The sequence below is a fragment of the Anomaloglossus baeobatrachus genome, chromosome 1 (assembly GCF_048569485.1).
Source record: "Anomaloglossus baeobatrachus isolate aAnoBae1 chromosome 1, aAnoBae1.hap1, whole genome shotgun sequence".
Taxonomy (NCBI): domain Eukaryota; kingdom Metazoa; phylum Chordata; class Amphibia; order Anura; family Aromobatidae; genus Anomaloglossus; species Anomaloglossus baeobatrachus.
This window is the reverse complement of record NC_134353.1, coordinates 268,234,092-268,257,769: the sequence shown is the minus strand read 5'-3', so window position 1 is coordinate 268,257,769 and position 23,678 is coordinate 268,234,092. Positions and strand designations below refer to the sequence as shown.

The following is a 23,678-nucleotide window of genomic DNA, read 5'->3' as shown; positions in this document are numbered from 1 at the left end:
GTATACTACAGTCGCAGCCAAAACTTTTGATATCGACGCAAATTTTGGCTTTTACAAAGTGTGCTGCTTCATTTTTTAAGATCTTTTAGTCAGCTATTTTTATGATTACTGAATTACAAGCATTTATACATTTTTACATTTTTACATTTTTGTAGACAATTACATCAACTTTATGTAAATGCACAATATTTACAGTGTTCAGCCTTATTATTCAAGACTTCTTCAATTCGCCCTGACATCCTTGATATCAGCTTCTGGGCCAAATCCTGACTAAGGCCAACCCATTCTTGAATAATCATGCTTGGAGCTAATAACTAGAGATGAGCGGTGTTCGAAGCAAACTGTTCGCCAATTTCAAATTCGATTTGTTTTGGGCGGTGTTCGAGTCATTGGACTAACTCGAACAATTTGCTTCACGTTCGACCGTTCTAGTTACCGTTCAATACCGGTTCGATCACCAAAAGCGTAGCTAGTTACTAGCTGGCTTTTTATTGTAATACTGTCAGTCACTGTTACTAATGATATTATCAAAATTCAGCGTATACTGTGCAGGGGGGGGGATAGGGTTTAGATCAGTGCGGCTGAGTGCTGAAAGAATGGTGATCGCCATTTTTTTTTCCTAACCGCGCATACAGTGGGGCGGGCCAGACTGTCAGCCAATCACAGACACACACACAGCAAAGTGGATTTTTGCCAGAGAAGCAAGTTTGGCTGTGCATGTCACATGTCCTTGCCCTATAAGACCCAGCCATTTTCCCCATCGCCGCCATTATCTCAGTGCTGCGGGTGTGTAACAGTCACCACTCCTGCTGCTGCTGCTGCTGTGGCTCTATAAAGTGCAATCGAGACATCGGTTTAGGGAGTAGGAGCTAGTTTTAATTTCAGCCATTTTCAGGGCTAGATTAGAGCAGTTCATAGCCATTTTTGCTAGGCAGGTCTGTGCCAGCGCTGTGCAAGAGTTTTTTACAGTGTCTGTCTAAATCAGCTCAGGCAATTCCTTGGGGCATAGTATCATTGTCTGGGATAGTCAGTGACGTTCCTCTGCTGACAAGAAAGCTACACCACCTCTGTATTCTACACCACCTCTCCCTTTCTGCTACGCAATTTTAACTGCAAAAAGTGCAGACAATTCTTTGGGGCATAGTATGAGTGTCTGTGAAAGTCAGTGACGTGCCTCAGCTGTCAAGAAAGCTACACCACCTCTGCATTTTACACCACCTCTACATTTCTGCTACGCAATTTTAACTGCAAAAAGTGCAGGCAATTCTTTGGGGCATAGTATCATTGTCTGGGATAGTCAGTGACGTTCCTCAGCTGACAAGAAAGCTACACCACCTCTCCATTCTACACCACCTCTCCATTTCTGCTACGCAATTTTAACTGCAAAAAGTGCAGGCAATTCTTTGGGGCATAGTTTGAGTGTTTGTGAAAGTCAGTGACGTTCCTCAGCTGTCAAGAAAGCTACACCACCTCTCGATTCTACACCACCTCTACATTTCTGCTGCGCAATTTTAACTGCAAAAAGTGCAGGCAATTCTTTGGGGCATAGTATCATTGTCTGGGATAGTCAGTGAGTGACGTTCCTCAGCTGTCAAAAAAGCTACACCACCTCTGTATTCTAAACTACCTCTACATTTCTGCTACACCATTTTTAACTGCAGGTAGTCCAGCCAATCTGTGAGGAAGGTGCAGGCGTAGATGTAATATTACCTTCATCCAAAGGTGGTGCTCTCAATGTCTGAGAGAGCTCAGCACCAGCAGCTTTTTCCACTTCCAAAACAACTGACGACCTGCCAATCACACTGCCTGTTGCGGGTAAAGAGGTGGAAGGTCTGCGTCCAAAAGCATGTGTGACTGCTGTGCCCACAGTCACAGAGGATGAAGAGCACTTGATGCACTTGATGGGGCAGACGGTGGTTGCCCCGCAATGCTAGGCCACATTGTAGCACGGTGACTTTCCCACTGCGACTTATGCTTCATTTAAACTCATGTACAGGGTAGGCTCCCCAGTATACAGCAAAACCACGCACCAGGAAAAGGACTCTAGGCAGTTGGGTTGATAAATGATTGTTTAACTTTACCAAAACAAACACTAACAACAATGCATAAAACAGAAAGAATAGAACAATCTATTCACAAGTCCAAAAGCCTACACCCCTATGCTGCACAACACATAATGGTGATTTATACCCCCTTCTCACCAACCTTTGCCTAACAAAGGGACTGTCTAAACAGTCACCTAATACCTGGTAATCCCTCTGCGTAGCAGGAGTAATTGTGTGTATGTGTGTGTGCGTGTGTGTGTGTGTGTGTGTGAACACGACCTACCAGTGGCGCAACACAAGAGCTTACAACTTATCTACCTAAACATAGACAAAACCCATTAACCCCCCCCCCGGAATACCCTTGTTATCTGAAGCCTCACAGATAAGGCAGATGATAAAATGGTAAGGCAAACCACACAGCTCAGCAACACAGTCCTGGAAATCTTGTAACGCAACAGTCAATACAAACATGTGTCGCTGTCCCTCTACAATTTTAACTGTAACTGACAAACTGACAGAGCAGAGGCAGCAAGTCTTATTGTCTATATAGTCGGCCTACGCAGAACAGATATGTGTTTTGTTACCTAAACAAAGTGTTGCGTGCACGCAGTCCTGGCTGGGCCCAGCTTACCGTACCCGGGTACTGTGGTGTCCAGCTGTCATAAATACAGACTTGACGGTCCTCTCACGGTAATCAGTATAGCCAGCAACTGAAGAATGGCGGTCTCCGGCACAAGATGCTGCTCATGTGGCGCCCCAGGACCTGGTCGCCACAACAGCATTGACCTTCCAAAGGGTTAATGCTGAGCCTGGAGGTAATGGGGAGGTCCATTGGCCAGCAAGTTTAACACCCAACGCAGTTCTCCCTCCGGCCAGCAAGGGGAGCTCTGAACCTGGAATTCCAGGGAGCCTTCCTCAAGTCTGGCCTGGGGGAGGAAGTAGTGTTCAGTCTGTAGAGAGAAGTGGAAGGAAGCAGACGCAGAGTAAGCTGTCTTGTGGATCTGGGGCCTAGAGCTAGAGTAGCTTGGCCCAGGGAAGCAGGAGTAGCTGAGAGGCAGCGGAGAGACTCGGACATCGGAGTCTGTGGCCACCAGGGCTTAAAAATACTCCCTGGTAGCCGAATCCGAAGGGCAGGAGAGCTGCAAGCACCTGGCCCAAAAACATCCCAAAGGTACAGCTGCAGCATCAGGGCCCGGTGTGGACTCCAGCAGAGAAGCACCAGAGAGGGCCTGCGCAGCCTGCTACAGAGGGAAAGGGACGTACCATCAGTCCCAGCAGCAAAGAGGGCCATTGCTGGATTCAGAGAAGCAGGGTCCTATCAAAACAAAGAAAAGTACAGGAGTAGGCCTCATACTCAGCTGGCCAGAAAGATCACCCCAAGTACTTCCAGGCCGACCGGATCCCCATCACCACCTGTAACGGTCTCCCAGGGCTGGACTGTTCCCAAAGTAAAAGAGGAAAAGGTAAAGAGACTGTTGTTTGTGCCTGGTTCTTTCATTGCCTGTCGGCCCTGCACCATGTTAGCCACACAACCCCATAGACTTTCACGAGCACTAACAGTGTCCCCGGGGCTCCGCTCCACCTGTGGGGAGCAGTACCACCATTGCTGCCATAACATCACCCCGGAGGCCTCACGCAGCAGCGGCGGCTTAATAGCCGCAGACCACAGGTGGCGTCACGAACACAAACTTTATTCATCAAGCCACATATTCTACTGACACCCACCAGGGCCACGGAGCCGGGCCCAGCCACCACTGACTACCACCGGACTAGTCCGGCCCAGCACCGGGTGTCCCACAGCCCTGGGGTGGGCGAGTCAATCTTGGCGTCACGAACAGGATTTCGTGCCCGGTTCCACCGGGTACTGTGCGCCTGCAGAAACTGTGCTTAAAAGACTGTGTTACTGTTTGCAAACTGCCGCCGCCATTAGCCTCGCCGAGCGCAGGGAGAAGGGGGGCGTGCCTGACAAAGAGCACGAAGGGAGCGCGCCATCAGAGCAGAGCGCTGTTAACCCCGCGCGACCCAGAAGGGAATTTGAAAAGTGAACGGAGCCTGGTAAGGTTCACTAAGGGGGAGGAAGATGTCCGACTCGGAGGGAGGGCAGGTGGCTGCCATAGCCCTAGACGCCGCAGCACCAGCCGAAGCAATCCCAGTCGCCGTCGCCTCAACCCCCGCTGTAGCGCCGGTAATGCCGATCACAATGCCGTACATCCCGGGAGCAGAATGGCTGCCGCAGTACTCCGGGGAGTCCCATACCTTGGGCGACTTCAGAGAAAGTCTGCACAGCTTGTTCCGGGTGTATCCGCTGACTGAGAGCCAGAAGGTGGGCATATTAATGGGGCAGCTAACCGGCGCGGCCCAGCGTGAAGTGAAGTCCTGGCCTGATACAGATAAAGGGATAGCAACCCAGATACTGGCCAAGCTAAAGAGTACTTTTGACACCGCAGCAGAGATAAAGATGAGATTCTTTGGGTGAAAACAACGGGCCACAGACAGCATAAGGGACTATGCCTTAAACTTGCAGGAGGCCCTGAAAGCAGTTAAACAAGTGGACCCAGAGAGTGTACGAGAAGGAGACAAACTCCTAACTGAGCAGTTCATAGAAGGGCTCCTGTCAGATGCCCACAGGACACAGCTGCGTATCATGGTCCTACAGAACCCTGCTCTGGACTTTGCAAAGTTTAAGGACCAGGCCATCCGGGTACTGAGAGAATCTACACTGAATGACCCAGTATCCCTCCGGCCTCGTGCTATCACGTACCCCAGGGTGGTGCCTGCAACACGAGCTGCTGCAGGGGCCGAGGCGCAGTCCCTGGATAAGGATCCCACTGCAGAGCTCAGACAGCAGGTCCAGGAGCTGACCAAGACTGTAGCTGCCCTTGCCAAGACTGTGCAGTCTCTACAAGTGACCCCATCGCCTGCAAGAATCGAGTTGGCCTCCAGCCCAGATGACGTCCCATGGATGCGACAGAGGAGGATCCCGCCGACCCGAGGAAAAGACACAGACCGGTATAATTCAACAGGACAACTGATCTGCCGCCGCTGCAGCCAGGCGGGCCACATTGCACGACACTGTCCTTTAAATGGGCCGAGCCTGGGGCCAGGAGCCAACCCCCAGGTGTAAGGAATAGAGTTGAGCGCGGTTCGCGGTTCGAGGTTCTCCAGTTCTAGGCTCGAGTGATTTTTGGGGCTGTTCGAGATCGAACTAGAACTCGAGCTTTTTGCAAAAGCTCGATAGTTCTAGATACGTTCGAGAACGGTTCTAGCAGCAAAAAGCAGGGCTTTTTACAGCTACAGTGTGCAGGAGCCATCGCTGGCAGCCTGCCAGAAGCTGGTAACCAAGATAAACATCGGGTATCCAACCAAAGCGCTTTGGTTAGTAACCCGATGTTTATCCTAGTTACTGTGCAGGAAGCCCACACTTCCCCGCTCAGCTCGCTCCGCCCCCTCCTGCCCGCGGCATGTACACATACATACATACACACACACACGTACACACACACACACACACACACACACACACACACACACACACACATGGTCCCGCTCGGCTTACCTGCGGTGATGAAGTCCCGCCATCCCGACCTCAGCGCTGTCACTGTCCTCCATGGCCGCCGCTTGTCACATCACCTCTCGCTTCCGACCCGAGACTGACTAGCGGTGACGTCACGGGCCTCTCGCGATACTTGGTGTGAAAGCGCCGGTCATTGAACTCAGTGACAGGGGCTGTCACTGTGCTGGAGATCAGCGCAGGTAATGTACCTCGCTGACAGCAGCACTTGTCATGCCCTGCAGTGACCTGGGCTGACCCATTGATGTTAGCTCAGGTCACTGCACTGCTCTCCCAGCCAATGGGGAACATCCTGCTCTTCATTGACTGGGACAGTGTGGATCGTCATTGCAACCCCTTGGATTACACCAGACCTGGATTTGTTTTTCATTCTAATAAATTGTTTAAAGAGGGAATGTTTTGGGGAGTGTTTTTTCAAATAAAAATGTGTTTGTCGTCTATTTTTTTTTTATTACTGACTGGGTTGGTAATGTCGGGTATCTGATAGATGCCTGACCTCACCAACCCCAGGGCTTGATGCCAGGTGACATTACACATCTGGTATTAATCCCATATATTACCCCGTTTGCCACCGCACCAGGGCGCGGGATGAGCTGGGGCGAAGCACCAGGATTGGCGCATCTAATGGATGCGCCACTTCTGGGGCGGCTGCGGCCTGCTATTTTTAGGCTGGGGAGAGTCCAATAACCATGGACCTCCCTAGTCTGAGAATATCAGGCCCCAGCTGTCTGCTTTACCTTGGCTGGTGATCCAATTTTGGGGGACCCCTACGTGTTTTTTTTTTAATTATTTATTTAATTTAAAATAACAGCGTGGGGTGCCCTCAGTTTTGGATTACCAGCCAAGGTGAGGTTGCCAGCTGTGGTCTGCAGGCTGCAGCCGTCTGCTTTACCCTAGCTGGCTACAAAACTAGGGGGAACCCTACGTCATTTTTTTTTTCATTTTTTGGCTAAATACAAAGCTAAGCACCCCTTAGTGCCACATGAAAGGTACCAAAGGGTGCTCCACTTTTTCTCCACTTTTTCTCCATTTTTTTCTCCACTTTTTCTACATTTTTTCTCCACTTTTTCTCCATTTTTTTCTCCATTTTTTCTCCACTTTTTCTCCACTTTTTCTCCATTTTTTTCTCCTTTTTTTCTCCACTTATTCTCCATTTTTTCTCCACTTATTCTCCACTTTTTCTCCACTTTTACTCCACTTATTCTCCACTTTTTCTCCACTTTTTCTCCACTTTTTCTCCACTTTTTCTCCACTTTTTCTCCATTTTTTCTCCACTTATTCTCCATTTTTTCTCCACTTATTCTCCACTTTTTCTCCACTTTTACTCCACTTATTCTCCACTTATTCTCCACTTTTTCTCCACTTTTTCTCCACTTTTTCTCCATTTTTTTCTCCTTTTTTTCTCCACTTATTCTCCATTTTTTCTCCACTTTTACTCCACTTATTCTCCACTTTTTCTCCACTTTTTCTCCACTTTTTTTCCACTTTTTCTCCATTTTTTCTCCACTTATTCTCCATTTTTTCTCCACTTATTCTCCACTTTTTCTCCACTTTTACTCCACTTATTCTCCACTTATTCTCCACTTATTCTCCACTTTTTCTCCACTTTTTCTCCACTTTTTCTCCACTTTTTCTCCATTTTTTCTCCACTTATTCTCCATTTTTTCTCCACTTATTCTCCACTTTTTCTCCACTTTTTCTCCACTTTTTCTCCATTTTTTCTCCACTTATTCTCCATTTTTTCTCCACTTATTCTCCACTTTTTCTCCACTTTTTCTCCACTTTTTCTCCATTTTTTCTCCACTTTTTCTCCATTTTTTTCTCCACTTTTTCTCCACTTTTTCTCCACTTTTTCTCCATTTTTTTCTCCACTTTTTCTCCACTTTTTCTCCACTTTTTCTCCACTTTTTCTCCATTTTTTTCTCCATTTTTTCTCCACTTATTCTCCATTTTTTCTCCACTTTTTCTCCACGTTTTCTCCATTTTTTTCTCCTTTTTTTCTCCACTTTTTCTCCATTTTTTCTCCACTTTTTCTCCACTTTTTCTCCACTTTTTCTCCATTTTTTTCTCCTTTTTTTCTCCACTTATTCTCCATTTTTTCTCCACTTATTCTCCACTTTTTCTCCACTTTTACTCCACTTATTCTCCACTTATTCTCCACTTTTTCTCCACTTTTTCTCCACTTTTTCTCCACTTTTTCTCCATTTTTTCTCCACTTATTCTCCATTTTTTCTCCACTTATTCTCCACTTTTTCTCCACTTTTTCTCCATTTTTTCTCCACTTTTTCTCAATTTTTTTCTCCACTTTTTCTCCACTTTTTCTCCACTTTTTCTCCACTTTTTCTCCATTTTTTCTCCACTTTTTCTCCACTTTTTCTCCATTTTTTTCTCCACTTTTTCTCCACTTTTTCTCCATTTTTTCTCCGTTCTTTTTCTATGGTCGGTCTACCCATTAGCTCTGCCATGCATACTGTAGCTCTACACCTACTGCACATGTTACTTTATGATTGACATCTCTTTCGTACCAGAGCTGTCTAAGCCTACTCTGACCCCATATTTGTCATTACTATATTGTCCTTGTACTGTATTATGACATTTGTATCATGTGTTTCATTTCTTGCTGTGTTGCAATTTTTTTGCTGCATCCCAATTGTACCTCTACATTGTTCGAGTTTATGTTATTGTTCTCTCACTCTTATGTGATACTGATTATTGTCATTTTTCATGATTACATGCAGATAAGTCCAATCTGACGAAGGCTCAGGCCGAAACGTCATTTGTAACTTGTTTTGGACAAAAACATATATGCTTATGAAAACATTTTTTTTCTTAATACGGACCAATAAAGAGTGATTCTGCATTACTATCCGTTGTGACTTACTGACTTAGTCTGGGAGATTTAGAGTGCCGAGGTTACTCACTAATTTTATCTATTATTACCTCTGAGCACCTATATACCAGTGAGCAGAGCTTTCTCTACAGTAGTTCTCCTGATTAGGCATGCCCTTACCTCATGAGCAGGGCATTGCAGCTTTGGTAGCAACCATTACGACATGGACTCTGCTGCTGTGGACCCGAGAAGAGTGAGTGCAGATTCATTGCACCCACACTCCTCACATGAAGGGTCCGCACTCCTAGAAAATGGGGGATACGTTCCCTGAGTGTCTCCCCCCCATATTCTAGACGGTCCAGAGTCGTCGTGGGACCCCTTTATTTTTTTTCTTACAATAAATTGGTGAAAGAGGAAATGTTTTGGGGACTATTTTTTCAAATAAATTTCTTTTGTCGATTTTTTTTTTTTGTTAGTACTGACAGTTTATGATGTTGGGTATCTAATAGACGCCATGACATCACAAACTGCTGGGCTTGATCTCAGGTTACTTTACAGCTAGTATCAACCCGATTTATTACCCCGTTTGCCACTGCACCAGGGCACGGGATGAGCTGGGGTGAAGCGCCAGGATTGGCGCATCTAGTGGATGCGCCACGTCTGGGGTGCCTGCGGCCTGCTATTTTTAGGCTGTGAAGGCCCAATAACTATGGACCTTCCCACCCTGAGAATACCAGACCACAGCTGTCCGCTTTACCTTGGCTGGTGATCCAATTTGGGGGGGACCCTACTTTTATTGTGTAATTATTAATATTTATAAAATAATTATAAAAAAGAGCCTGAGGGGCCCTCCACATTGGATCCCCAACCACGGTAAAGCTGACAGCTGTGGTTTTCAGGCTACAGCCGTCTGCTTTACCCTAGCTGGCTATCAAAAATGGGGGGACCCAACGTCATTTTTTTTTTTAACTATTTTTTAAATAGAAAAAATTAATGGGCTTCCCTGTATTTTGATTGCCAACCAAGGTAACGGCAGGCAGATGGGGGTGGCAACCCATAGCTGTCTGCTTTATCTGCGCTGAGAATCAAAAATACCGCGGAGTGCTACGTCATTTTTTTAAAGATTTATTTTTACAGCACTGTGATGTCCAGCAATCAAAATACAGGGAAGCCCATTTTATTTTTAGTTATTTAAATAAATAATTAAAAAAAAATATATATGGGCTCCCGCTGCATTTTTTGTATTGCTAGCTAAGGGTAATCCAAGCAGCTACTGGCTGCTAACTCCCACTGCTTGGTGTTACCTTCACTGGCAATGGAAAATCCAGGGAAGCATTTTTTATTTTTTTTGCCAAAAAACTACAAAAAAAGGACGTGAGCTTCGCCATTTTTTTGTATGCTAGCCAGGTATAGCAGGCAGGTGCTGGAAGAGTTGGATACAGCGCCAGAAGATGGCGCTTCTATGAAAATGCCATTTTCTGAGGCGGCTGCAGACTGCAATTCGCAGCAGTGGGGCCCAGAAAGCTCAGGCCAACCTGTGCTGCGGATTCCAATCCCCAGCTGCCTAGTTGTACCTGGCTGGACACAAAAATGGGACGAAGCCTACGTCATTTGTTTTCTAATTATTTCATGAAATTCATGAAATAATAAAAAAAGGGCTTCCCTTTATTTTTGGTTCCCAGCCGGGTACAAATAGGCAACTGGGGGTTGGGGGCAGCCGTACCTGCCTGCTGTACCTGGCTAGCATACAAAAATATGGCGAAGCCCACATAATTTTTTCAGGGGGCAAAAAACTTCTGCATACAGTCCTGGATGGAGTATGCTGAGCCTTGTAGTTTTGCAGCTGCTGTCTGTCTGTATGGAGAAGAGCAGACAGCAGCTGCAGAACTACAAGGCTCAGCATACTCCATCCAGGACTGTATGCAGAATTTTTTTGCCCACCAAAAAAATGACGTGGGCTTCGCCATATTTTTGTATGCTAGCCAGGTACAGCAGGCAGCCACGGGCTGCCTCCAACCCCCAGTTGCCTATTTGTACCCGGCTGGGAACCAAAAATATAGGGAAGCCTGTTTTTGTTTAATTATTTCACTTATTTCATGAAATAATTAAAAAACAAATGACGTGGGCTTCGCCCCATTTTTGTGTCCAGCCGGGTACAACTAGGCAGCTGGGGATTGGAATCCGCAGCACAGGTTAGCCCGAGGTTTCTGGGCGCCTCTGCTGCGGATTTCAGTCCGCAGCCGTCCCAGAAAATGGCGCTCTCATAGAAGCGCCATCATCTGGCGCTGTATCCAACTCTTCCAACAGCCCTGGAGCCGGGTGGCTTGTTGGGTAATCATGAGTTAATACTGGCTTTGTTTTACTAGCCAGTATTAAGCCAGAGATTCTTAATGTCAGGCACGTTTGACCAGGCCATTAATAATCTCCAATAAAGGGTTAAAAAAAACACCACACAGAGAAAAAATACTTTAATAGAAATAAATACACAGACACATTAGAGACTCCATCTTTATTACCCCCTGTCAGCCCTCCACGATCCTGCTCTTCTGTCTTCTTTCTTTCTAGTGTAGTAGTAGTGACGATTGTAGTGAGGATGAGGTGCACCAGCTCATCACTTGGGGCTGGGGAACCTCATACTCAGTACAATCCTCACTACAATCCTCACTAGTGTAGTAGTAGTGACGATTATAGTGAGGATGATGTGCACCAGCCCATCACTTGGGGCTGGGGAACCTCATCCTCAGTACAATCCTCACTACAATCCTCACTAGTGTAGTAGTAGTGATGATTGTAGTGAGGATGAGGTTCACCAGCCCATCACTTGGGGCTGGGGAACCTCATCCTCAGTACAATCCTCACTAGTGTAGTAGTAGTGACGATTGTAGTGAGGATAAGGTTCACCAGCCCATCACTTGGGGCTGGGGAACCTCATCCTCAGTACAATCCTCACTACAATCGGGAAGCAGCGTGCAGCCTTCACTCCATGAGTGATCAGTGCTGGCTGTCAGCGGTAACAGCGGTAACGCTGACAGATGCGTTACCATAGCAACGGTGCTCTCGGAGCCGCGGTTAGCGGTGACGTCACCGCTAACTGCGTTGCTATGGCAACGGTGATCTCCGTTAATGACCGGCTGTGTCAGCCGGTCCCTAACGGAACGGGGAGTCAACCGTGTGCTAGAGCATGTCGCCGGTACACGGCGATACACATATGTGCACCGTGTACCGGAGAGATGCACTCGCAGGTCCTACATAACGTGCCATAGTCATGTGACCAGTCTGTAGCCAATGAGATAATAGCCACGTGACTGGTCACATGGCTATTTTGACGTCACGATAGGTCCTGCATCTCTGCTGGCAGTGCCGGTCACCGGGTGGATTCAGCGATCATCGGATGGAATAGCGGCAGGAGACAGAGTGCAGAAGGGATCGCGAGGACCGGTAAGTGTTATGGCAATGTTTATTAACTGTTTGTGTACATTTATAATGCATTTTTATGTGTTTGTGATTGCCTCCCATTATAGCCTATTGGCTCGAGTTCGGTTCGTCGAACGTTCGACGAGCCGAACTCGAACGGGACCTCCGTTCGGCGAACCGACCTCGAGCCGAACCGGGACCGGTTCGCTCATCTCTAGTAAGGAAGCCCGGCTCAACCCCCAGCCGCAGCAAGTATGTGGGAGGACGACCAGTCCTTCCTATTATGCTGGATGGGATCCCTTTGAATGCCCTCCTGGATACGGGGTCCCAGGTAACAACCATCCCCTATAAACTGTACAAAAGATATTGGGTTGATTCAGACATTGACCATGGCCCAGATGATGATTTAACAATTGTGGCCAGTAATGGTCAGCCCTTACCTCAAATTGGGTACAAAGAAGTAACCATTAAAGTGGGGCGGGTAGAATTGCCATGTCAGGGGATGATAATTGTAGATATTGATCGCAAAGAATCTGACCCACTGCTAACCATTGGTACAAATGTGATAGAAAATTGTATTGCCGAAGTGATAATTTTGTTGCAACAGGCGTCTGAAACTGCCAGCTCCGGGCAGCAGCGTGCCCTACAGAGGGAGATCAGAGCCCTGATGAGGAGGCAGCAGGTAGAGCTGGCCGGAGGAGAAATTGGCAGTGTGAGGGTAAGTGACCCCCTCCCCATTGCAATACCCCCAAGAAGTGAAATGTTGATATGGTGTCGGGCAGCAATAGGCCTCAGGGGTCAGGATTACTATGCCTTGGTAGAACCGGTGTATTCAGACAGTAGGCCTGGAGTCCTGATAGCCAGAAGGGTAGCAGACGTTCGCAAGGGGAGAGTGCCCGTCCGTGTCCTGAATTGTGGGGAGGAGGAAGCCAAATTGCCCCGGTACGCCACTGTAGCAAAACTGTACACTGTCAGCAACAATACCATCAAAGCAGTGGAACCCTTGATCCCGTCCGACCAGGCGGAAGACAATGGCTCCAAGGGGCAGCTGGAAGTCTGGTGCCAAAAATTACATGTGGGCACCGACTCCACCCCCTCACACCAAAAGCATGGGGTTTACTGGGTGGTACAGGAGTACGAGCGGGTCTTCAGCAAACACCCCCTAGATTTTGGGCAGGTGAAAGGGGTTAAACATCAAATCCACACGGGTGATCATCATCCCATTAAAGAGAGATACTGCCCTGTACCCCCCGCACAGTATCAGCGTGCCAAAGAAATGTTACGGGAAATGAAGGAGGCTGGGATTATCAGAGATAGTTGTAGCCCCTGGGCAGCTCCACTAGTGCTCGTAAAGAAAAAAGATGGTACAATGAGAATGTGTGTAGATTACAAGCAAATTAACCGCATTACACATAAAGATGCTTATCCACTTCCCAGAATAGAGGAGTCAGTAACAGCCTTAAAGTCAGCTAACTATTTCTCCACCTTGGATCTCACCAGTGGGTATTGGCAGGTTCCCGTGGCAGAGGCGGACAAGGAGAAGACTGCATTCACGACACCAATGGGCCTCTGTGAGTTCAACTGTATGCCATTCGGGCTCTGCAACGCCCCAGGGACATTCCAAAGGTTGATGGAGTGCTGCTTGGGCCACCGCAACTTTGAAACCGTGCTGTTGTAACTGGATGACGTCATAGTCTACTCCAAGACTTATGAAGACCACCTGAGGCACTTGGCAGAAGTGTTTGAGTCCTTGTCGAAATATGGCCTGAAGATAAAGCCGTCCAAATGTCACCTCTTGAAGCCAAAGGTACAGTACCTGGGTCATGTGGTCAGCGCAGAAGGTGTGGCACCTGATCCGGAGAAAGTCACCGTAATCAAGGACTGGCCAAGACCCACCACGGTAAAGGAGGTGCGGCAGTTCCTTGGGCTGGTGGGCTACTACCGAAGGTTCATTGATGGTTTCACCAAGATAGCAGCGCCCCTTCAAGATCTCCTGGTGGGCCAGCCAAAGCAGGCTAAGAAGCAGAGCCCTCCATTTGAATGGAGCAGCCAACTAGAAACATCCTTTGTCCGGCTGAAAGGGGCTCTCACGGGAGAAGAAATTCTGGCCTACCCTGACTACAGCCAGCCGTTTGTACTGTATACAGACGCCAGCAACGTGGGACTGGGAGCAGTTCTGTCCCAGGTGCAGGGAGGCAGAGAGAGGGTGATAGCGTACGCCAGTAGGAAGCTTCGGCCCACAGAAAGGAATCCAGAAAACTACAGTTCCTTCAAGCTGGAGTTCCTCGCTATTGTTTGGGCAGTGACTGAACGCTTCAAGCACTATCTGGCATCGGCCAAGTTCACCATCTTCACGGACAACAATCCGTTGACACACCTGGCAACAGCCAAGTTAGGTGCGTTGGAACAGCGATGGATGGCCCGGCTGTCTAACTTTGACTTTACCATCAAGTATCGGGCTGGCAAGAAGGATAACAATGCTGATGCGCTGTCCAGAATGCCTCACTTACCCGAGTCTGGAGAAGACCTGGATGAACTCGAAGAGATAGAGTTAACGGCTTTCCATCACCAAGGTGTTTCCCAGTGTGAGCATGCTGTAGGAGTGAAGCGCTCGAGCCAGCACGAGGTCTCGGTCAACCCATTACTCCACCATAATTGGGAAGAGACACAGAACGGTGACCCGGCCGTGCGATTGGTCAAAGAAAAGCTAGCACAAGCTGAGACCCATCTTGGCCCAGATGCTCCAGAAGAAGCCCAGCAGCTGTGGAAGGAGAGGGGACGACTGTTCACATACCAAGGCAAGCTCTGCAAGAGATATGTCAACTGGCGAACGAATGAACTCGTCTGGCAGATAGTGGTCCCACAGAGGGATGCTCCAATGGTCCTAGCAGCTTATCATGATAACGCAGGACACTTCGGGTGGAAGAAGTTGGAGACCCTACTCCGTGATCGGTTCTACTGGGTGCACATGAGAAAGACCGTTGAGAAGTGATGCCGAGACTGTGGTCCATGTAACCTGAGGCGGAAAGATGATGCCAGCCAGAGGTCTCCCCTACAGCCAATTGTCACGAAGCAGCCCCTGGAGTTGGTGGCCCTGAACAACGTGAAGTTAACACCAAGCCGGTCAGGCTATGTGTACGCCCTCACCATTGTGGACCATTACTCTCGTTTCCTGGTAGTAGTGCCCGTGAAGGACCAGACAGCCAGAACAGCAGCTAGAGCATTTCAGGCATACTTTTGTCGACCTCACGGTTACCCTGAAAGGGTACTGACCGATCAAGGTCCTGCATTCGAGGCAGAAGTGTTCCAAGAGTTCTGTAACATGTACGGTTGTAAGAAAATCAGAACCACGCCGTACCACCCCCAAACCAATGGATTGTGCGAGAAGATGAACCATGTGGTTATTGATATGCTCAAGACTCTACCTCTGGAAGAAAGAAACCAATGGCCAGAGAAGTTACCAGATCTGGTAGACCTGTACAACCATATCCCGGTAAATTCGACCAACTGCAGCCCTGCTTACCTGATGCGAGCAAGACCTGGCAAGTTACCTGTAGACTTTGAGATGGGGACTGTGTCACCTGAAGCGGTTCAGGAGATAGAAGATTGGGATACAGAGCGACAACAGCAGTACCGCAAGGTCCAGGAATGCGTAGAAAGGAGCCTGTCTCAAGCAAGAATGAGACAAGAGCAGCATTACAATCAAACAGCTCCAGCAACTCTCTTAGCACCTGGAGAACAGGTCCTCAAGAAGAAGCGGAGGACGCATAAATTGGATGATCAGTGGGAAAACGAGCCCTACAACATTATCCCCTCCAACTTTGACAATAGTAAGGTATGCCTCATAAGCAAGGATGAAGGCAAGACCTATCAAGCAGTTACTCGGGACCGCCTGAAAGCGTGCCCTGAACGGTGCAGAACCCAAAAAGAAGTAGAAGAAGTACAAGAAAGTCCCCAAAGTCAAGAAAAAGAGGAAGAGATGATCCAAACAATCCCTGGAAAATTCCCCAAAACTTGGACCCGAATAAACAATGCCATAGTGGTACCAGTCTTGACGTTCCCGCAGTTGGTCGAGCCAGAAACAGAAGAGGTTCCAGATCCACCTAAAGAACCGTCCGCTCCAACACAAGATGACACACCAGCAGTGGAACAGGAGGTTCAACCCCCTGCCAGTGGTGAACCTGCCGTACCCTTGGCGAATCTGAGATCCCGTAGGCAACCAACATGCATCCCTGTCAGGGTTAGGCCTACCAATCACACGGGTGGGGGCAGACACTCTAAGTAGTCAGGGACAAACCCCAGAGCTACGCCGGTCCCAACGTAGCACTCGGGGACAGCCCCCTCCAAGGTATAGAACATAGAAAGTAAAATACCTAACAGAATGTAAATAGTTATGTGAAATGTCTGTAATGTTGTGTATAAAATGCTTTTTGTCTTAGGTGATTAAGTAAATGGACAATTGGGCCACTGGACTATGGGTGGCCAACACCTAAATTGTTCATAGTTACCACCAGTGTGCTCAGCACCCCTGAAGAAAAACCCGTCCAGCGTGCATAGAGTGGGGTCATCAATGCTCTGACGCACGCCCAGAGCCTACGTTGGGGGTTTTATCGCGGCGGGTCCCCCATGGAGCAGTGTAATGGACACCCGGCTGGGAGCCACACTGGACTCTTAAAGTTGTTTAAGGTTGTAACATGTATGTCTTGTTTTGTTTTCCACAGTCCGGGAGTACTGAGTTTAACTAAGGGGAAGTGTGGCGCCCCAGGACCTGGTCGCCACAACAGCATTGACCTTCCAAAGGGTTAATGCTGAGCCTGGAGGTAATGGGGAGGTCCATTGGCCAGCAAGTTTAACACCCAACGCAGTTCTCCCTCCGGCCAGCAAGGGGAGCTCTGAACCTGGAATTCCAGGGAGCCTTCCTCAAGTCTGGCCTGGGGGAGGAAGTAGTGTTCAGTCTGTAGAGAGAAGTGGAAGGAAGCAGACACAGAGTGAGCTGTCTTGTGGATCTGGGGCCTAGAGCTAGAGTAGCTTGGCCCAGGGAAGCAGGAGTAGCTGAGAGGCAGCGGAGAGACTCGGACATCGGAGTCTGTGGCCACCAGGGCTTAAAAATACTCCCTGGTAGCCGAATCCGAAGGTCAGGAGAGCTGCAAGCATCTGGCCCAAAAACATCCCAAAGGTACAGCTGCAGCATCAGGGCCCGGTGTGGACTCCAGCAGAGAAGCACCAGAGAGGGCCTGCGCAGCCTGCTACAGAGGGAAAGGGACGTACCATCAGTCCCAGCAGCAAAGAGGGACATTGATGGATTCAGAGAAGCAGGGTCCTATCAAAACAAAGAAAAGTACAGGAGTAGGCCTCATACTCAGCTGGCCAGAAAGATCACCCCAAGTACTTCCAGGTCGACCGGATCCCCATCACCACCTGTAACGGTCTCCCAGGGCTGGACTGTTCCCAAAGTAAAAGAGGAAAAGGTAAAGAGACTGTTGTTTGTGCCTGGTTCTTTCATTGCCTGTCGGCCCTGCACTGTGTTAGCCACACAACCCCATAGACTTTCACGAGCACTAACAGTGTCCCCGGGGCTCCGCTCCACCTGTGGGGAGCAGTACCACCATTGCTGCCATAACATCACCCCGGAGGCCTCACACAGCAGCGGCGGCTTAATAGCCGCAGACCACAGGTGGCGTCACGAACACAAACTTTATTCATCAAGCCACGTATTCTACTGACACCCACCAGGGCCACGGAGCCGGGCCCAGCCACCACTGACTACCACCGGACTAGTCCGGCCCGGCACCAGGTGTCCCAAAGCCCTGGGGTGGGCGAGTCACTCACACACGTTATGGTCCTCCTCACCAAACTCCTACACGAGTCTCCTCACAATCCACCTAAGTGTTTCTGCGGCGGCTCCTTTCTGTTACGCATACCTTTCGCTTTTCCTTCAGCTCACATACAGCACCTCCTCCGGTCTCCAAAGCCACAGCCGAAGACCGTTTTGCGGTTGCTATAGTGACCAAACAGTCAAAGGCAGATGCAAAACAGCGGCCCCTTGTGGGTGGTCAGTAACAATGCATACAATAGACAGTAAATAAGCATTTTGCATTTACAGTGAAAAAAAGGTTATTTATACACTCTTACCCTTTTACATGTGAATAACAATACATACAATGAACGGCAAATAAGCATCTTGCTTTCACAGTGGATAAAGCTCATCAATACACCCTCACCCTATCACTTCATATCCATGTGACGGTTCATGGACGAAGTACTCAAACTAGTAGGTTTTATTCCTCTACTTACAGATTGGTGACAGATCTGAAGGCTGCTATACACGGTACGACCGATTGTGCAATTTCACAATCGATCGTACCCACCCCTGTCCTTTTTGCGTCACGTGCAAATTGCTGCCCGTGGCGCACAAAGTCGGTAACCCCCGTCACACATACTTACCTGTCGTGCGACCACGCTGTGGGCGGCAAACGTCCACTTCCTGGAGTGGGAGGGACGTTCGGCGTCACAGCGACGTCACACGGCCGCCGGCCAATGGAAGCGGAGGGGCGGAGATGAGCGGGACGTAAACATCCCGCCCACCTCCTTCCTTCACATAGCCGGCGGCGGCCGCGTGACGCAGGTGAGCTGCTGTTCATCATTCCCGGGGTGTCACACGGAGCGGCGTGTGCTACCCCGGAAATGATGAACAACTAAATTAAACGATATTATGGAACCTAGCGAGCAGTACACGACTCACGATTTGTGAGCGATACTGCGTCGCTAGGAGGTGTCATACAGGCCGGCATCGCCAGCGATGCCGGATGTGCGTCACAAAAACCGTGACCCCGACGTTCTATCGCACGATAGATTGTCTGGTGTAAAGCAGCCTTTACAGATGACATGAGTTGGGTGATCCTTTGCGATGTCAAAAAAAGCCCAGGCTAGGCAAGGCTTACAGCCCATGCGACCTGAAGACCATCACGACTTCTCCTCAGAGGCAGAGTTGCGGCTGAGGATGCACTTGTTGACGTGCTTCTAGAACGCCGTCTCTGTCCAGGAAGACGCAACCTAACCTCATTGTCAGTAGCATCCTCCTCCACCTCCTCTGCTGACCTTATAAACTGGCTGACTGTGGGTTCACAGTAAGTGGGGTCTCCAACCTCATCATCACCTTGTGTGTTCTCAGTCCACTCATCCTGACTCCTCAGAGCCAACCTCTTCTTGCCCTGACCTAATAGTAAAGTTGTCATTCCAATTAGGTATCTGAGTCTCATCAGCATGTTCCCCATTTTTTCCACAAAGAGGAGTTACAGTTTGGGAATGAGGGTCTACATTATGCTCAGAACCTTCTTCATCTGGGCCTGGATCCGACTCACAAAGCTTCTGGACATCAGTGCAGATCATTTCCTTGTCTAGACTCACTGCAGCTTTGGAGCAGACCTCTGATTCCCAGGCTATAGTGTGACTGAACACCTCTGCAGCCTCCACCATCTCTGTTACCCCATACTCAGCAGGGCGGGTGGAGACTTGAGAGCTGGTAGAAAGCAAGTGCGATTAGGGTGACACCTCAGAGGAATGGAGTATTTTGGATATTGAAGTTGAAGTGGAGGAGAGGCCACTTGATGGAGCAGTTGAGATCCATTCAAGCATCTGCTCTTTTGGTGCCTCATCTACATTTGATAGTGATGGTTATGTCCGTAAACAAAGGAATCATATCAGATTATCCACGGGAAGAAGTAGACATCTTATTTTGGCTGGAAGTTGGTGTCACGAATCGGTGCCGCCGTAGCCACAAACAGCCTGCTGCAGTACAAGTTGCGCCCAGGCGTTAGCTGCCATTTTTGGCCATGCCTCGGGTCGTCCAGCTGGCTGCTTCTTCCTCCACGTCTAAGTGTGGAGAGGCGGCTAGTGCGCATGCGTGTGACGATTTACCCCAGCCACAGCCTAAGTCCAGTGTTTTGCCTAGTAAGCATGCTCAGCCTGACTGTGCCATTCCTGAGGCTAAGTCCTCAGTTCGGGCTACTGAACATGCTCCCACACTTAGTGCGAATAGCCTTTTTGCACATGTACTTTAACTCCGTGCCGTGTCTAAGTCCTGTGATGTGCCTACTGAGCATGCTCAAGCTGATAGTCTGTTTTCTGAGACTGTTGTTTAGGCTACTGAGCATACTCAGGCACTTAGTGCATCAGAGGCTAGGTCTGGTAAGGACCTCACTGGCCATGTCCGTGAGGTGGCAGGCCCTGATAGGCCGGAGGACATTAGGTGTCCTTATGATGTGGCCACTCCGGACTGGCTCGCAGAGGATCGCCGCTATGACTTGGCACCTCATCATTGTTTGTCAGATGATGACTGGTAAGGAGTTTGGGGCGTGGCTGCCATGAGGTCATCAGTGAAGTGGCAGTTCCAGATAGTCCGCTGGTTATGTCACTGATGACGTGGCACTCTGCTATTTGCTCCTGGAGGTGCATTGGGGTCCACCCTTGGTTGGGGCACACCCAGGTTATAAAAGGGGCTGTAGACAACATGAAGGTGCGCAGTCTTCTATTATGGTCAGACAGAGCACACATCCATGTGTTGAATCCATTGCGACTTTAGGCAAGAGGTAGGCCAGGATAGGGCGTCGGTGCTGGACGCTACCACACTTGGTAACGCGGCACGGTTACGGCCAGCTCCTGTCCTACCCATCCTGCTAATGCAGACCAGTGGCATTAACTGGGCTGCTGCTGCTGCGCCTGCTGTCCACAGGTGTGCCTCCTATGCACACGGACAGCGTACTCAATGGCCCCTGTGTTGTTAACATGGAGTTCCTGGGCTGGTTGTGTGGACCCTGTGACGCTAACAGGGTTTACAGTCTCCTGATCTGAGTGTCGTTTAATTCGGGTCAGGCTACTATTAGTTTCAGAGCCACACAGCTCTGTATCCTCCGCCTAGCCTTCGGGTTGCCAGCATCTCCTTTTCCATTTGGGAGCATGGTGGACCCCGACTGGCAATTGGGATATATACCACCTTATCCTAATCTGCCAGTCACCCCGTAACAGATGGTGTTTCTTCAGCAGATGTTACTGTTGCTTTACCACCAACCCCACGGACACAAACTTTTTTCCCCTTTCCAACACACCTGTTCCCCTTTCCACCAGCATCTGTCCTTTTTCCACTCATTTTGTAGATGACCAAATTTGCAACTCTGCAGGAACACCCTACTTAACGCCGTCTCAGCACAGCAGCCAGCCCTCGGTCCCTCAGATGTGGACAAGTAAAAGACCATTTCCTCCTAGCCATGACAAAGCGGTGAGATTCATCCTGTGCACCACTGGTGTGTAGTGGAAAAGCTGATCTAAGATTGTGTAACAGCTTCTGCTGACACTTCTGTATACGTGCGTCCCTTTCTATGACACAAATTATTTCGCCAAATTTGGCCACAGACACCACTTAAGTGGCATCAATTTTCCCACAGTTGCAAACTTAAAATGTTGATTTGCATGAAGCACAATCAAAAAGTCACAAGCCTTTACTCTCCCCAGGATGACACAGGGGTAGAAAAGCCCTTGCGGATCCATGATTTGTTCATCTTGAGGAATGTTAGTCTGTCCACATTGTCACTGGACAGACGTGTGCACTTATCTGTCAGCACACCCCCAGCAGCACTGAATACACGTTCCGAGAGAACACTGGCTGTGGGGCACGACAAGATCTCCAAGAGTAAGTGGTGAGCTCAGGCAATTTTTCCAGATTGGAAGCCCACAATGAGCAAGGCTCCAGTTACACATTCTTGGCATCGATGTTCATTTGGAGACACTACTACATCTGTGTCTCCTCCTCCTTTTACTCGTCCAGCTCTTTTGTTTCAGCATGAGTACATGTACTTGTCACTTTTCCATGTGTTTGTGGTGTCTTCTGAGTTGTTTGTTACCTTTTGGACACCTTAGAAGGTGTTCTCTATGTTGTTGTATGTGTTTGTGTTTGCCTGCCATTGTTTTCAATGGGGTTCGAAGGTGTTCGTTAAACGTTCGTTGAATGTTCATCGAACACACCCGCCGTTCGACGAACCGAACTCGAACACTAGGGGGGTGGCTCATCTCTACTAATAACAACTGTATTTTTGCTGATCTATCTGCATTTTGAGGATTGACCAGAAGTTCTCAAAGGAATCCAGATCTTGAGACTTTCCTGACTATGGACTCAAAATGTTAATGTTTGCTTTTACCTTGTCACATAGCGCTCCATCATGTTGAAAACAGCTTTGCTCATCGTCAAATTGATTCTGGTTCATTTGGATAAGCTGCTCTTAGGTGATGTTTAGATACTATTCTTTATTTATGGCACTGTTCTTGACAAAATTATTAATGAGCCCCCTCCCTTGCATGAAAGCAACCCCACTCATGAATGGTCTCAGGAAGCTTTATTTTAGGCATGACCATGGGTGTATTATAATGAGGACAATGTATATGTACAAGAAAATGGTAAGCCCTGAGGAACAGAAATGAGATGACTATGTGTTATTGTTGTATTTTGTTAAAAACTATGTGTATGGGGTATACGCCTGCATATAAGGGGTTAAGGGAAGGCTCACCCTCTATGCAGGGGGCTAAGTGAGGGCCCATACTGTCTATAAGGAGCTATGTAGGGGCTCATACTGTATATGAGAGCTATGTGGGGGCTCACACTGTATTTAGGGGCCCCAGAGTCAATAAGGAATATCTGGCCATTTGTGAGTGGTGAACTATTCTTAATGATACCAAACGTATTGTGCCTTTGTTTGGTGAGTCAATGGACATTGGCCATTGCTTCATGTGGGACTGTCTGGTGCCTTTTTGTATGCTAACTTGTGGAATGACTGCGGAATATGGATCGTATTTCCTCTCAGTGGGTGCCCACCAAAGCTGGATGCTGCTAGCTGGGATAGTGGCCCTGGTTTATTTGGGATAGTGGCCCTGAATGCCCATTATTTATTATTAACTTCTTGCAATTTGTGGCTGTGTTAGTACCTAGCACTTTATACATCATCTCATACCTTTGTGTATTGAGTAACCATTGTGTTTGCTATATTGCTTTATTGATTCAGTTGCAGTTTTTCTATTCTCATACCTGTGACTGTTTTACATGTATGTAAAGTTTATCAGGCATTTTTAATACATCTGGTCCATCACATTTTCTTTTTGCCATTTATCCTCCTGTGTTTCGTTTTACATATTTCTGCACTTTTCATGTTATTTTACTGGTCAATAAATAAATATTTCAGCAGTTCAACTCATTTGTTTCCTTTGCTGCCTTCGGGTCAGCATGTGTTCTTGGTAGTGAACCCTCCTGACCCTTTTCTTTCTTATGAATTATATATATATATAATATATATACACTCCCTGACAGACGTTCTGTCACTTATCCATGTTATGTAAATAAAAGCTTGCCAAAATCTGACCATTCTGTGTTCATTAAATGATCACTATTTCAGCTTTGCAGCAACTTTATTTTCATAACCTAAATCAAATTTGGGAGGGTTTTAGCTTTCAAAAGAGTAATTTATAAAACCAATGGATGAATTTAAAGTCAGGTTGTAAGCTTTTATTTACATAAGATGGATAAGCAACAGAACTTCTGTCAGGGAGTATATATATATATATATATATATATATATATATATATATATATACACACACATATATATGTATACAATGTGTGCATATATAAAATTACCACAAGGTGGCAGGTTATAACTAAGTCTTATATTTTGTATATGGTGCATCAGACTGCCTGTAGCGAAGGACAATTTGCTATTAATTATGTATTATGTATTTGTGTGTGTGTGTGTGTGTGTGTGTAAGGGTTAACAGACAG

At 47.9% G+C, this 23,678-nt stretch overlaps 1 protein-coding gene across 1 annotated transcript in view; it reads left to right on the top strand.

The window, feature by feature from the left end:
• LOC142311533 (uncharacterized) overlaps positions 1 to 23,678 on the top strand; it is a 183,382-nt gene that overhangs the window by 90,371 nt on the left and 69,333 nt on the right. The gene's annotated exons all lie outside the window — the stretch shown is intronic.